A 12,818-nucleotide genomic window follows, 5' to 3' on the forward strand; every position below is an offset into this window, starting at 1 on the left:
ATATACATTACTACTCCAAAATGGAGGAATGAGATATAATGAGGAAATACTGTACCAAAACAATAACAAGAGCCAGCAGGGCAAATGCCAAATCGTCTAGCTCCATGTCAGATGTCTTAGACCAAGTATTCAGATATCAGAGACTAGGGGTGCATCATGTTCAAACCATACCACCAAATTAAAAATTATTAAACTATATTAGTAAAACAAGAATATGTTCACTGGGAAAAATAAATGAGCCACATATCCATGTTTGACAAGCTGGATAGACAAATTAACATCACAAATAAGAAAAATTGTAGTACAAAATGTACAAACACAAAATGTATTACTTATGTTACTAAGAAGTTCAATGAAAAAATACATGTTTATTGTAAATATAGTAAAATGAAGAGATATACAGATGCAAAAAAAGACTATTGTATAATTAGGGAGATGCACAAATGTAATATAAAACTCTAATTTGAATAGGAAGGTGAAGAGAGAAAATATAAACACTCTCATATGAATAGAAAGATAAAAAGATGTGTTATAAATAATACCATATGAATATAAATGCAAAGATAAAATCAAAATATTATAGCATTAATACAGAGATAAACAGGATGTAATATAAATATTATAGCATCAATAGAGAGAGATACTCTTATTAAGTGGGCCATAAGTCCAAGTAAACAGACATTGATTATCATTATAATCATATATGTGTATCACTATTACACTTTTAGGGACATTTTGCCATTGTTGGGGTTCATAGGCATCATGACTCAGTACAACTATTAATTACATCTCTCCCTTGGCACCTTGCATAGCAACTTTTAGTATTATGAAAAATAGTTCTAAAGGAAGAAGCTTTGGGTCAGATCTACCTTGATTCCTTCAGGTCTGAAGTACATGGTATCTTCAGTAATAGAGGTTTATCTTCAACATCTAAGAGGCAATCTAGGGGCAAGAGCAATATTGTATATTCTTTTGGGAGCTTCTTGGGCTCTCCTGGCAACAATTCATAGGGGGGTTTCTCATACCTGATGGGGGAAGTTTTTTCTTTTAGATAGTCCATGGCTCTTGTGGGGAGCATTATTATCTCAAGTGGCATAACTTCATCTAAACTGTATACATTTATATATACATACACATATGTATTATAGTTAATTTTAGGTAAATATAAATTTCTATGATTTCTTATGACTTCTCAAATATCCTTAGTGTTATTTATTCCTCCAATCCTTTCCTTCCCTATTGATTTCCTTTCCTCTTCCCTAATTAAAGACTTCCGTCTTCCCATTTATACCTTCATTAGCACTTCTATCTTGGTATTTTTCTCTTTAGTGTACCTTCTAAACACATGGTTCTACTCTCCTTTACTCTTTACTCCTTCCAAACTTTACTCTCCTGGTTGCTGTAAAATTTCCAGGTTATATTTTCACATCTTAAGATTTGTAGCCAGGAGCTACAGATAAAAGAGAACATTCTTTTTGGGTCTGGATTCACTTGCTCAATATGAACTTCTCTATTACATCCTCTTACTTGAAAATTTCATGATTTCATTTTTTCTATACAACTGAATAGTATTTCATTGTATATATGTACCACATTTTTATTTTCCATTCATTAGTTGATGGTTATTACGGTTGTTTCAATTTGCTAGCTGTAGTATGTCAAGTCTTATTCAGAAAGCCCTTTCCTACAACTCTATCCTATAGGGTACTACCTATGTTTTATATTTGTTTTTCAAAGATCATATTTTAATTAAGAAATTTTAATTCATTTTACATACCAACCACAGATCGCCCTCTCTTCCCTCTTCCCATCCCCCCCCAAAACTTCTCCTCCAGCCCATCCCCCATTCCCTCCACCAACAAGATAAGGCCACCCTTGGGGAGTCAGCAGAGCCTGGTAGATTCAGTTGAGGCAGGTCCATGCCCCAACCCCCATGCATTAAGGCTGTACAAGGTGTCCCCTTCATAGGTAATGGGCTCCACAAAGCCAGCTCATGCATCAGGGATGGATCCTGAGCCTACTGCCAGGAGGCCCTTTAAGCAGATCAAGCTACACAATTGTTTTGCTTATGCAGAGGGCCTAGTCCAGTCCCATGGAGGCTCCACAGCTGTTGGTCTAAAGTTCATGAGTTCTCACTAGCATGGTTTGGTTGTCTCTGTAGGTCTCTCCATCATGATCTGGATGCCCCTTGCTCATAGAATCCCTTTTCTCTCTTTTTGACTGGACTCCTGGAACTCGGCCTGGTGCTTGGCTGTGGATCTTTGCATCTGCTCCCATCAGTTACTGGATGAAGGCTCTATGATGACAGTTAGGGTATTCACTGATTACTGTGGTAAGCCAGTTCAGGCACCCTCTCCACTATTGTTAGTAGTCTAAGTTGGGGTCATCTTTGTGAATTCCTGAGAACTTCCCTAGCACCAGGCTTCTCCCTATGCCCATGATGTCTCTCTTTATCATGGTCTCTCCATCATTGCTCTCCCACTCTATTCCTGTTTCAGCTTGACCATCCTATTCCCTCATGTTCTCATCCCCCACACCCTACCCTCAATAGCCCCCCCCCCCCATTGCTCCCAATTTACTCATGGGGATCTCATCTCTTTCCTCTTTCCAGGGCAAACCATGTGTCCCTCTTAGGGTCCTCCTTGTTAGCTAGCTTCTCTGGAGCTGTGGGTTGTAGTCTGGTTATCCTTTGCTTTAGATCTAGCATCCACTTATGAGTAAGTACATACCATGTTTGTCCTTCTGAGTCTGAGTTACCTTACTCAGGATGGTATTTTCTAGTACCATCCATTTGCCTGCAAATTTTATGATGTCATTGTTTTTTACTGCTGAGTAGTACTCCATTGTGTATATGTACCACATTTTCTTTATCCATTCTTCAGCTGAAGGGCATCTAGCTTGTTTCCAGGTTCTGGCTACTACAAATAATGCTGTTAAGAACATAGCTGAGCAAGTGTCCTTGTGGTATACTTTTAAGCATTCCTTGGGTACATGCCCAAGAATGATATCATTGGGTTTTGAGGAAGATTGAGTCTCAATTTTCTGAAAAACTACCATACTGCTTTCCAAAGTGGCTGTATAAGTTTACACTCCCACCAACAGTGGAGGAGTGTTTTCCTTGCTCCAGTCCTCTCCAGCATAAGCTGTCATCATTGTTTTAGATCTTAGCCATTCTGACAGGTGTAAGGTGGTATCTCAGAGTCATTTTGATTTGCATTTCCTTGATGATTAAGGTTCTTGAGCCATTCCTTAAATGTCTTTTGGCCATTTGAGATTCTTCTGTTGAGAATTCTCTGTTTAGCTCAGTAGCACATTTTTTAAATTGGATTGTTGGTATTTTGATGTCTAGTTTCTTGAAGTCTTTATATATTTTGGAGATCAGCCTTCTGTTAAATGTGGGGTTGGTGAAGATCTTTTCCCATTCTGTAGGCTGTCATTTTTTTTTGTCTTATTTACCATGTCCTTTGCTTTACAGGCACTTCTCAGTTTCAGGAGGTCTGATTGGTATTGACATAAAACCTGACATGTCGCCCAATGGAATCAAACTGAAGACCTTGACATTAATCCACACACCAATGACCACCTGATTTTTGATAAAGAAGCCAAAACTGTACAATGTGAAAAGAAAGCATCTTCAACAAATGATGCTGGCATACCTGGATGTCAACATGTAGAAGATTACAAATAGATTCATATCTATTGCCATGCACAAAACTCAATTCCAAGTGGAACAAAAACCTCATCATAAGTCCTGTTATACTGAACCTGATAGAAGAGAAAGTAGGAAGTAACCTTAAATGCATTGGCACAGGAGACCACTTCCTAAATATAATACTAGTAGCACAGACACTGAGAGCAACAATTAATAAATAAGATTGCCTATGTTTTCTATCTGTTAAAGATTTTTAAGTTTCATACTGAGGTTTTTGATCCATTTGGAATTAACATTAATGCTAGGTGGTAGATACTAATTTTATTTTTCTACATGTGGACATATTGTTTTCCAGCACCATTTGTTGATGGTTTTATATTTTTTCCAGTGAATGTTTTTGAAATATTTGTTAAATATCAGATGGCAATGGTTACAAGTTCATATGTTTGTGTCTTCTGTTTTATTCTGCTAGTCTACATGTCTGCTTTTGTGACAGTAACATACTGTTCTTATTACTGTGGCTCTGTAATGTATCTTGAAATCTGAAATAGTAATTCTTTCAGTATTTTCTTTTCTTTTGCTCAGGCTATATGGGATCTTCTGTGGTTCCAAATAAGTTTAGGATGATGTTGTCTTTGGGTCTCTCATATATAGCTGTTATTATATTGAAGTATGTTTGCTTTGGTTTTTCTATCTCTAGGACTTTGATCATGAAAACATGTTGGATTTTGTCAAAGGCTTTTTCTTAATCTATTGAGATGTTCATGTGATTATCTTTAAGTCCAATTATATGATTTATTATATTGATTGGCCTAAATATGTTGAACTATCCTGCATGTCAGGGATAAAGCCAACTTGATTATGGTAGATGGGTTCTTTTATATGTATCAGGTATTTTACTGAATATTTTTATGTCTCTATTCATCAAGGATATTGGTCTTTAGTTTTCTTTTTCTGATGTCTTTACTTCGTTTCAATGGAGTAGTTTTGAAGTTCTCTCTCTCTCTCTCTATCTCTCTCTCTCTCTCTCTCCATCGCTCTCTCCCTCCCCCTCTCTCTCTCAGCAATGTGTTAGCTATAGTTCCTTGAAAGTTTGGTAGAATTCTGTATGAATCCTTCTGTTCATGGCCAGTGTTTGCAAAGCTTTTTATTAGTGTTTCAATCTCCCTATTTTTATTGGTCTATTTTATAGGTTTTTGGTTTCCCTCTGGTTTACTTTTGATGGTTTGGATGAATCTAGAAACCTGACCGTTTCTTTAAGATTTTCAACATAATGGAGTGAAGGTTTTTAAAAGTACTTCACTGTAACACTCTGAGTTTCTTTGGTGCTTGTAATGTATCTTTCCTCCTTCTTGAATCTCTTAATTTGGGCCATCTCTGTTTTTCTTTTCAGTAAATGGGCTGTGGGTTTGTGGATCTTGTTTATCTTCTCAAAGAACAGGCATATTGGATTCTTTAATTCTTAGTATCATCTTCTGTGTTTCTATTTCATTAATTTTTTGGTCTGATTTTTATTATTTCTTGCCATCTACTAGATTTGGGTTTGTTTTATTCTTGTTTTTCCAAATTCTTGAGTTACATCATTAAGTCATTTATTTGTGCTCTTTCTGATTTTTTAATGTAGGCACTTAAAGCTATAAATTTCTTTCATAGGAATGCTTTTAATGTGCATGGATGTTCTGTTGTGTTGTGTTTTCATTTTTACTCAGTTCCAGGACTCTTTTGCTTCTGTCTTGCTTTCTTCTCTCATCCATTTGTCATTCAGTAATAAGTTGTTTAATCTTCCTGAGTTTGTGTACTTAGTAGAGATTTGTTTGCTCTTGATTTTAAGTTTTATTACATTTGTTAAGTTGTGTGTGTGTGTGTGTGTGTGTGTGTGTGTGTGTGTGTTTAAGATAGTAAGGTATTTTGATTATTCATTCTTTTGATTAAAGTGAAATGTCCTTTTTCTTTTTGATTTGTTTGAAAATTAATATTTTTTTAAATATTGGGATAACATGTTTGTTCTGAGTTCCTATTTGCTTGAAGCACTTTTCCACTCTCTTTAAGTTGTACATATGTAAGTTGAATTTCTTGTAGAAAACAAAGGTAGGTTTTGTTTCTTAATCCAGTAAACTATCTTGTGTCTTTTGTTTGAGTGTTGAAGGCATTAATATTTAAAATTATTATTGAAAGTATATGTTGGTTTCAGTTATTTTATTGTTTTTCTTTTCTTTTTGCTGTTTGTGTTCTTAGTTGTACTTTGTGTTTCAGTAATTTTAACAACACTTGTTTTCTTTCTACAGTCTCATGGCTATGCTTATTCTAACTCTCTTCAATATGAAGTATCACTTCTGTGGAGCTTCTTTGGATATAATACATAATTTCTTTTAGCCTGTCTGTATTATGGACAGGTTTCTTTCTCTGTTGTATATGACAGATAGTTTTTGGGATACATTGTTCTAGGTTGGCATCTGTGTTTTTTGAGAACTATAAGAATATTAATGCAGACTCTACAGGCTTTAAAATTCTCATTGAGAAATCAGTTGTTATTATGATGTGTTTTCCTTTATATGCTGCTTATGTTTTTTTCTCTTGTAGCTTTCCATATCCTTTCTTTTTTCCATATATTTATTATTTTAACTATGATATGCCAAGGGGTTTCTTTTCTGGTCTTCTCTATTTGTTGTTTTCTGTGCTGCTTGTATCTGTATGGGTACCTTTCCTTAGTTTTGGAAAGTTTTCTTCTATGAGCTTCTTGGTGATGTAGCCTTCTATTGACCTGGGATCTGTCTCCTACATCTGTGCCTATAATTTGAAGATTTGGTCTTTTTATGATATCCCCTTGTTCCTGAACATTTCTTTTCAGTTTATTTTTTAATTTTTATAATCATCGATTTTGTGTGGTATAAAACCTCTGTCTCATCTTTGAGCCCTGATATTCTATCTTCTGCTTGATGCATTCTGCTGGTAATCTTCTCTCACTCCTGAGTTTTAAAATTGATATATTGAGGTTTTTCATTTCCATCTGAAAGTTTAAGTTGTCTTCAATGTTCTTTGCATTGAATTTGATTTTATAATCCTAGATTGTATTTGACATTTCACTCAGTCTATGCTTTTGTTTTCTTGGGCATCCCTCAGGCATTCATTCTCTTTAAGTTAATCATTTAAGTGTATTGAGCTATTCATTGTGTCTTCATTAAAGTCCTTGAATTCTTTCATGAAATATCTGTTTTTTCTTTTAATTTTTCTGTGTCCTGGGATTGATATAGGTTATTCTCATTGGAAACATTTCTATAGAACAGTAGACTTTGAGGAGGTATGCTGTCTTGTACTTTTATATTGTATGTTTTTTCAAATGTGACCTGGGCATGTGGACTTACTTTGTTGTTGGTGTGTCTCATATGTGTTTCTAGACTGACTTGGGAATAGAATAGCATTCATGATGTATCAGCAAGGCCTAGGTTTGAGGGATCATTCAGGCAGATGTGGTTCCAGGGAATTACAATTGAGCCTCGCACAGATATATAATCATAGACAGGTCTGGACACTAGGAGGGTACATGTGAGCTTGGTTCAACAAAGTTACTAGACTATACCTCAACATATGTTGTGTCCTCAAGGCTGGGTGTTTGATTTGATAGGGGTAGTCTAGGGTCAGGAGAACTGATTAGTCTGGGCTGGTTTACAGGGAATTAGAGTGAGCCTGAGGCCTGGAGAAAAGTGCAGATAAGACTGATCAAACAGAGCTTATGCAGTCAATGAGCAACTATTATTATGTCTGGAGGAGGGTACAGGTAAATGAGGGTTCGGGGCATTTACTACATTGTAGGTAGGCACAGGATATGGAATTCAGGCAGTCTGGAAGTTGCATGTGGTGTGGACAATAGGATTGGAAGAGGAGGGGAATGAGAACACAGCTTGGCCTACTTGGTTCTATACCACGTTCAGTTGCTGCAAGGTCCTTGGTAGGAAGCAGAGCTGGGGTACTATGAGTCTTCAAAGGATGGGGGAAGTATGAAAGTATTGTCTGGTGTAGATGATGATGTTTGCAAGAATAGGGAACCTGGAATAGAGGGAGAAGGAAGAATATAGGTTAGCTTACCTGCATCTAGGCCTGTTGTACTTCCTACAGGGTCCTTGGTAGGAAGCAGGCTGGGGTTTGCCAAAGGAGAGGAGACAGTCTGAGAAGAGTTCTAAGGCCAGTGGTAGTAGTACTAGGGAGACCTGAATGGAAGGGAAGGAAAGAACTGCTTTTCTATGTCATTTTTTAAACATTTATTAACTTTTCATATCATCATGTTCATTTATTTTTCTACATATTATCAAATAATTTAGTACATATTGATAAAATATTTTCTGTCCTATGTTAAAAAAAGAATGACATAGGGCTGATGACATGCCTCAGCACATAAAGCATTTGTCCTGTAAGCCACACAACCTAAGTTCTGTTCTTGTTGCAAAATCATGAGGACCTAAGTTTGAGCCCTGCATCTCACTTAAAGGCAAAGGAAAGAATGAGCTCGACGAAGGTTTCCTCAGAGTACCACATATACACCTCCTGCTCAGTAATAACAATAACAACAACAATAATAATAATGATAATTTAATATAAAAGCAAAGGGGCCTTAATTGTATACTTGTCACAGACTTGGTTCTTTTATTTTTTATTTTAAAAACATTTTCATACAATATGCTTTGATCACATATTTTCTCTTTCTTGAAAACTCCCAGCTATAGCCTTCTCCCCATTCACCAAACTTTATGTTCTCTCTCTCTCTCTCTCTCTCTCTCTCTCTCTCTCTCTCTCTCTCTCACAGTACAACAATAACAACTCCAAAACCAAAGAAAGGAGGGGGGGATGTGAAGTCAGATTTGTGCTGGCCAACTACTCTTCCATTGAAGAAAATTCTCTTCTTTTCCTTCTCCCAAAAGGGACCAACTGGAAGTAGCTTCTTGGCTGGTAGTGGGAATTTGCACCCACTCTCCCTCTCTCATGCTAGAATTTTTGTCTGTCTTGAACTTGTGTAGATCTTATGCAGGTATGTCACTCCAAATAACACATTGCTATATTCATAGATCAGTGTATCCCTCATCCCTCATCAGAGAAGCTTCATCTTGCAGTAGATGTTAATTAGTGCAGAGACCCACATTTGGACAGAGAGTGAGAGATTTTAGAAAACTCAGCATTAAACTGATGTCTTTATCAAACCCCTTCCCTCAAGGCTGTGGGATCTATGTAGAAGATCCTGCAGCACAAAGAGTTTAAGAGCTTGAGATGGTGCACAACTGTTTCAAGGAAAGAATTTTCCAGGTTCAACAGTGCCTATGTGCTTATCAATTCACAGAGACTTCGCCTTTTGATAAGGAGAACTATGAAAAAAAAAAAAAGGAAAGATTGTCTTTGAGTACTTTAAAAATCCTTTCAGGCAATGAGGGAAAAGGCAGCAAATCTTTGGCTTCACACTGTTGTGAAACATTCTGAAGTCAGCAGGATGTGGGTAGAGGTGCACAGGCCTCATCTAGCTAGGAATTCACATGGTAGAGCAGGCCTCATCCAACTGTGACTCAACGCAAGGTCAGCATGCACACTCTCATCACTTGTAAGAGCTGAGGCTTTGACCTTCCACTTAGCTCTTGAGATGAGATGAGAAAGAAACTTTAAGCTCTTTGGCCTCTCCACAGCAGTGTTTGTTCGTACCTCTTAAATTCTCTCTAAGTGTCCTAGTTGTTGGCCTGGTAAAAGCCTGATTTATTGTTTCCTGCTCAACTTTACTCTCTGCCTTATCCTTCCCCATGGTGGAGTTCCAAGCATAATGAAGACCAAGTGGGATTCCTGAATCTAGTCATCACTAAATCCCTAGAGGCCTCAGGACAAAGATGTTGTATAGAAAAAGGCATAAACAAATGATAACAAATAACAACCAAAATAAAGATAAAAATGTATTTTAAAAGTTCCAGAAACTTAAACTTTTGTGATCATAAGATACCTGACAGATAAGGCATAATAGATTGGGCTATTATAGAAATCACTAACATTTCAATGTTGATCTGAAACTAGGGGAGAGTTTATTGTTATATTTATTTTTATTGTAATTGGAATTACTTCCAAATAAATGTCATTTCTTGGTTATTTATCATATCCTGTTGTAAATAATTTATAGCTATTATACTTTTCCTAAAACATTCTTAAGATAATTTGGGATGCAGAGAGGGTAAGCTGCTGACCCAGGAACACAGACCTGGGTGATGTTAAGATTAAAAGTCAGTCTTGTCTCAGTAAATGTTGGTGATCAGTGATTGTTACTATCTTCCAGACATGTCCACACTCTGCTCTGAGAGGAGCCTTGGTCTAGAATGCCAACTTGAATTTGAACCCTGATAATGCTTCCATGTTTTAAACTTCAAAATTCAAGCTAACGAATCAGTCAGATTTGTTGCTGAAGAGGCAGACATTCTGAAGCTCTGGGGTTGGTAATCAAACAGCTAAAAAGAAGGCAGAAATAGCCAGGTGTAGGCAATTAATTCAATACAGAATTTTCCTTTGCAACCCTGGGAAGATATAATAATTCTGTTGCCGATGGCTTAAAGATGGAGCCATAGGCTACAGTTTGAATCATCATTAATGTGCACACTATAAATTGAGCTCAGAAAACAAAAACAGAAACAAAACAAAAATTGATTGAGAGCTTTGATTCAATCCATGTCCATAGAACTAGGAGGAAGCACTTCACTAGCATGGATAGCTGCCCTGACAACAGGACCACTCAAACCACATTCTATGTATAATTTTCCCTAAACTCTCACAGTGAAAGAAGGTAAAGAAGCACATTTTTGTCACTATTAATTATTTTGAAAGATGGCCCCATAGGAGAAGTGTTCGTGTCACTAGCTGAGCTCTCAAAACCCTAGCGTCCTCAACTGTGCGGACTGTAGTACTCATCAGGATGGTATGAGGACTAGCTATAACAGAGGCAGATATTCTTTCTGGTACCTGGTGCACAAGCAGGAATGCAGCACAGAGATGCTGCTCTGCAGCTGTCTCATCAAGTTTCTGAGACTGGCGCTCAGCTGTGTGCCACTCACTGAGCTGTGCTGCTAGGGGCCAAGCAGAACGACAGCTAATGCATAGTTTTGGATCTAGGATAGGACTTCTGCTTTGCTGTAGAATATTTATGTGTGTTCAAAGGTTACTTTTTCTTCTTTCTTTGTTTCTTTACTCCCCTCTGTTCTTGCTTTCCATCCTTGCTTAGAATACCAAGACCCTGGGTTTGCTTGCTAACCATAGTCTTAGTTCTGAGGATATGACGGCCAATCAGGAATGTGTGCCTTTCCTGTGAAAGCAGTTTGTGGGCTTGGAGAAAGGGATAGTGAAATAGATTTGACTTAGTTGCACTGATGGATTGGAGGGAGGAAGATTGATGACAGTAAGGTCCTCCTTCCTTCCTTCTTTCCTCTTTTCCTTTTCTTCCTTTCCTTTCATTCTTTTCCTTTCATTTCCTTCCTTCTCTTCCTTTACTTTCCCTTTCCCTTCCCTTCTCCCTTCCCTTTCCCATTCTCTTATTCCTTTCTTTTGCCTTTTCCCTCCCCCTTCCCCCTTTCTTCCCTTCTTCCTCACTTCCTTCCTTTCTTTCAGCCGAAGGATATACTTTATTAGCTCCTGAGTTCTATTTCTCTTTCTCCTGTACAGTTTTGGTTCCATGTAGTCTCCCAGTCTGATGGGCAGCAATGGGACTCACTTTGTGCACAGCAGGGGCATCTCTTCTTGTAGTGGACGATTTGCCACTGAGGTGGTTACCATTTCCAAGTGGATGCTCCACAGGATTCAGGGCCACACCCTGTACATGTGGCCTGCAGTTCCTCTTTGCCTAGTACTTGTGGTAGGCCCAGCCAGCCTTTAAGGTAGGTTTGCCAGTTCTGCCCCAATCAACCACTATACCAACAACAGCTCTGCTGGCCAAGGAAATGACCTTCTTGGATGCCAAAGGCAGCTTTACTCTGGTCTCCTTGGTCTCTAGGTTGTGAGAGATGACTGTGGTATAGTTCTGGGAGGCTCATTCTAGCTTGCCCTTGCCCCCAGGCTTCTCTTCCAGACAACACATGACAGTACCTACCCTCAGGCATGGTGCCCACAGGCAAAACATTGCCAATATTCAGCTGGGCCTTCTTGCTGCAGTACACAACTGTCCAGTGTGGATTCTCTCTGTAGCGATGAACAGAACACTTCTGTCTGCTTCTTAAACAGGTAGGGATTATGAAAGACCACTTTCAAGAGGGGAGTGTTTTGACCAGGGTTATGAATGATGTCCTTTATGATGCTCTTAATATAGTCGTGCTACTCAGAGAAGTCCATAGCATGCATGCCTGTGGTGCCCTTAGGGTATTTCACATGTGCTTAAAACACAGAACAGGCAAGCATGGCTGAAAAAGAGGGGGTTTTACTTTAAAAAGATAGTTTATTAATGTATATTCATTATAAATAGTGATAGATTTTTTTCTTTAAAGATTTACATAAAGCTATAACTAAAACTATTTTACTGCTTCAGATTCACATGTACTTTTACCTTAAACACAGTATTACCTAAACATATCACCATGTAAATTCTGATAGTAGGCTCACAACCAAAAATATAAATAGTATAGATTTTATTAAGATATTTTCATTCCTGTGTACTATGTAATTTCATCTATACCCTCTCCTTTCTTCTGTTTTCCCATTAGACACCTTCCTTTTCTTATAGCTCCTCTTTGCATGCCATGTTGTGTGTACATCTATGTGTGTCGATATATGTGTATGAATGTATGTGCAAAAGAGAAAAAAGATTAAGAGAAAAAAGGCAATATTTGTCTTCCTCAATCTAGCTTTTTCTTTTTCTTAGTATTATGGCCACCATTAGTGTCAATTTTCATGCAGATAACATAATTTCATTTTTATGATGGAATAAATCTCACACACAAACATATAATATATTTTTATATGAGATATATATCACATATTCTTTGTCTGTTCATGTGTTGATAGTCCACTGAATGGCTACAGTGAGTAGTGGAGACAATATGATTTTGTCTGTCTTATTTTACTTTTAAGTGTGTGTGTGTGTGTGTGTGTGTGTGTGTGCGCGCGCGCGTGTGTGCGCGCGCGCGTGCGCGCGCGCGCTCACGTGCGTAATGAGTGCAGGTATGTATGG

General features: G+C 37.7%; 1 protein-coding gene and 1 pseudogene across 1 annotated transcript in view; one reads left to right on the forward strand and one right to left on the reverse strand.

Annotated features, from left to right (window-relative positions):
* Positions 1-12,818, forward strand: part of Sugct (succinyl-CoA:glutarate-CoA transferase) — a 668,818-nt gene that overhangs the window by 252,988 nt on the left and 403,012 nt on the right.
* LOC118583822 lies at positions 11,298-12,049 on the reverse strand (annotated as a pseudogene).

This window comes from Onychomys torridus, chromosome 5, assembly GCF_903995425.1.
Source record: "Onychomys torridus chromosome 5, mOncTor1.1, whole genome shotgun sequence".
Lineage (NCBI taxonomy): Eukaryota > Metazoa > Chordata > Mammalia > Rodentia > Cricetidae > Onychomys > Onychomys torridus.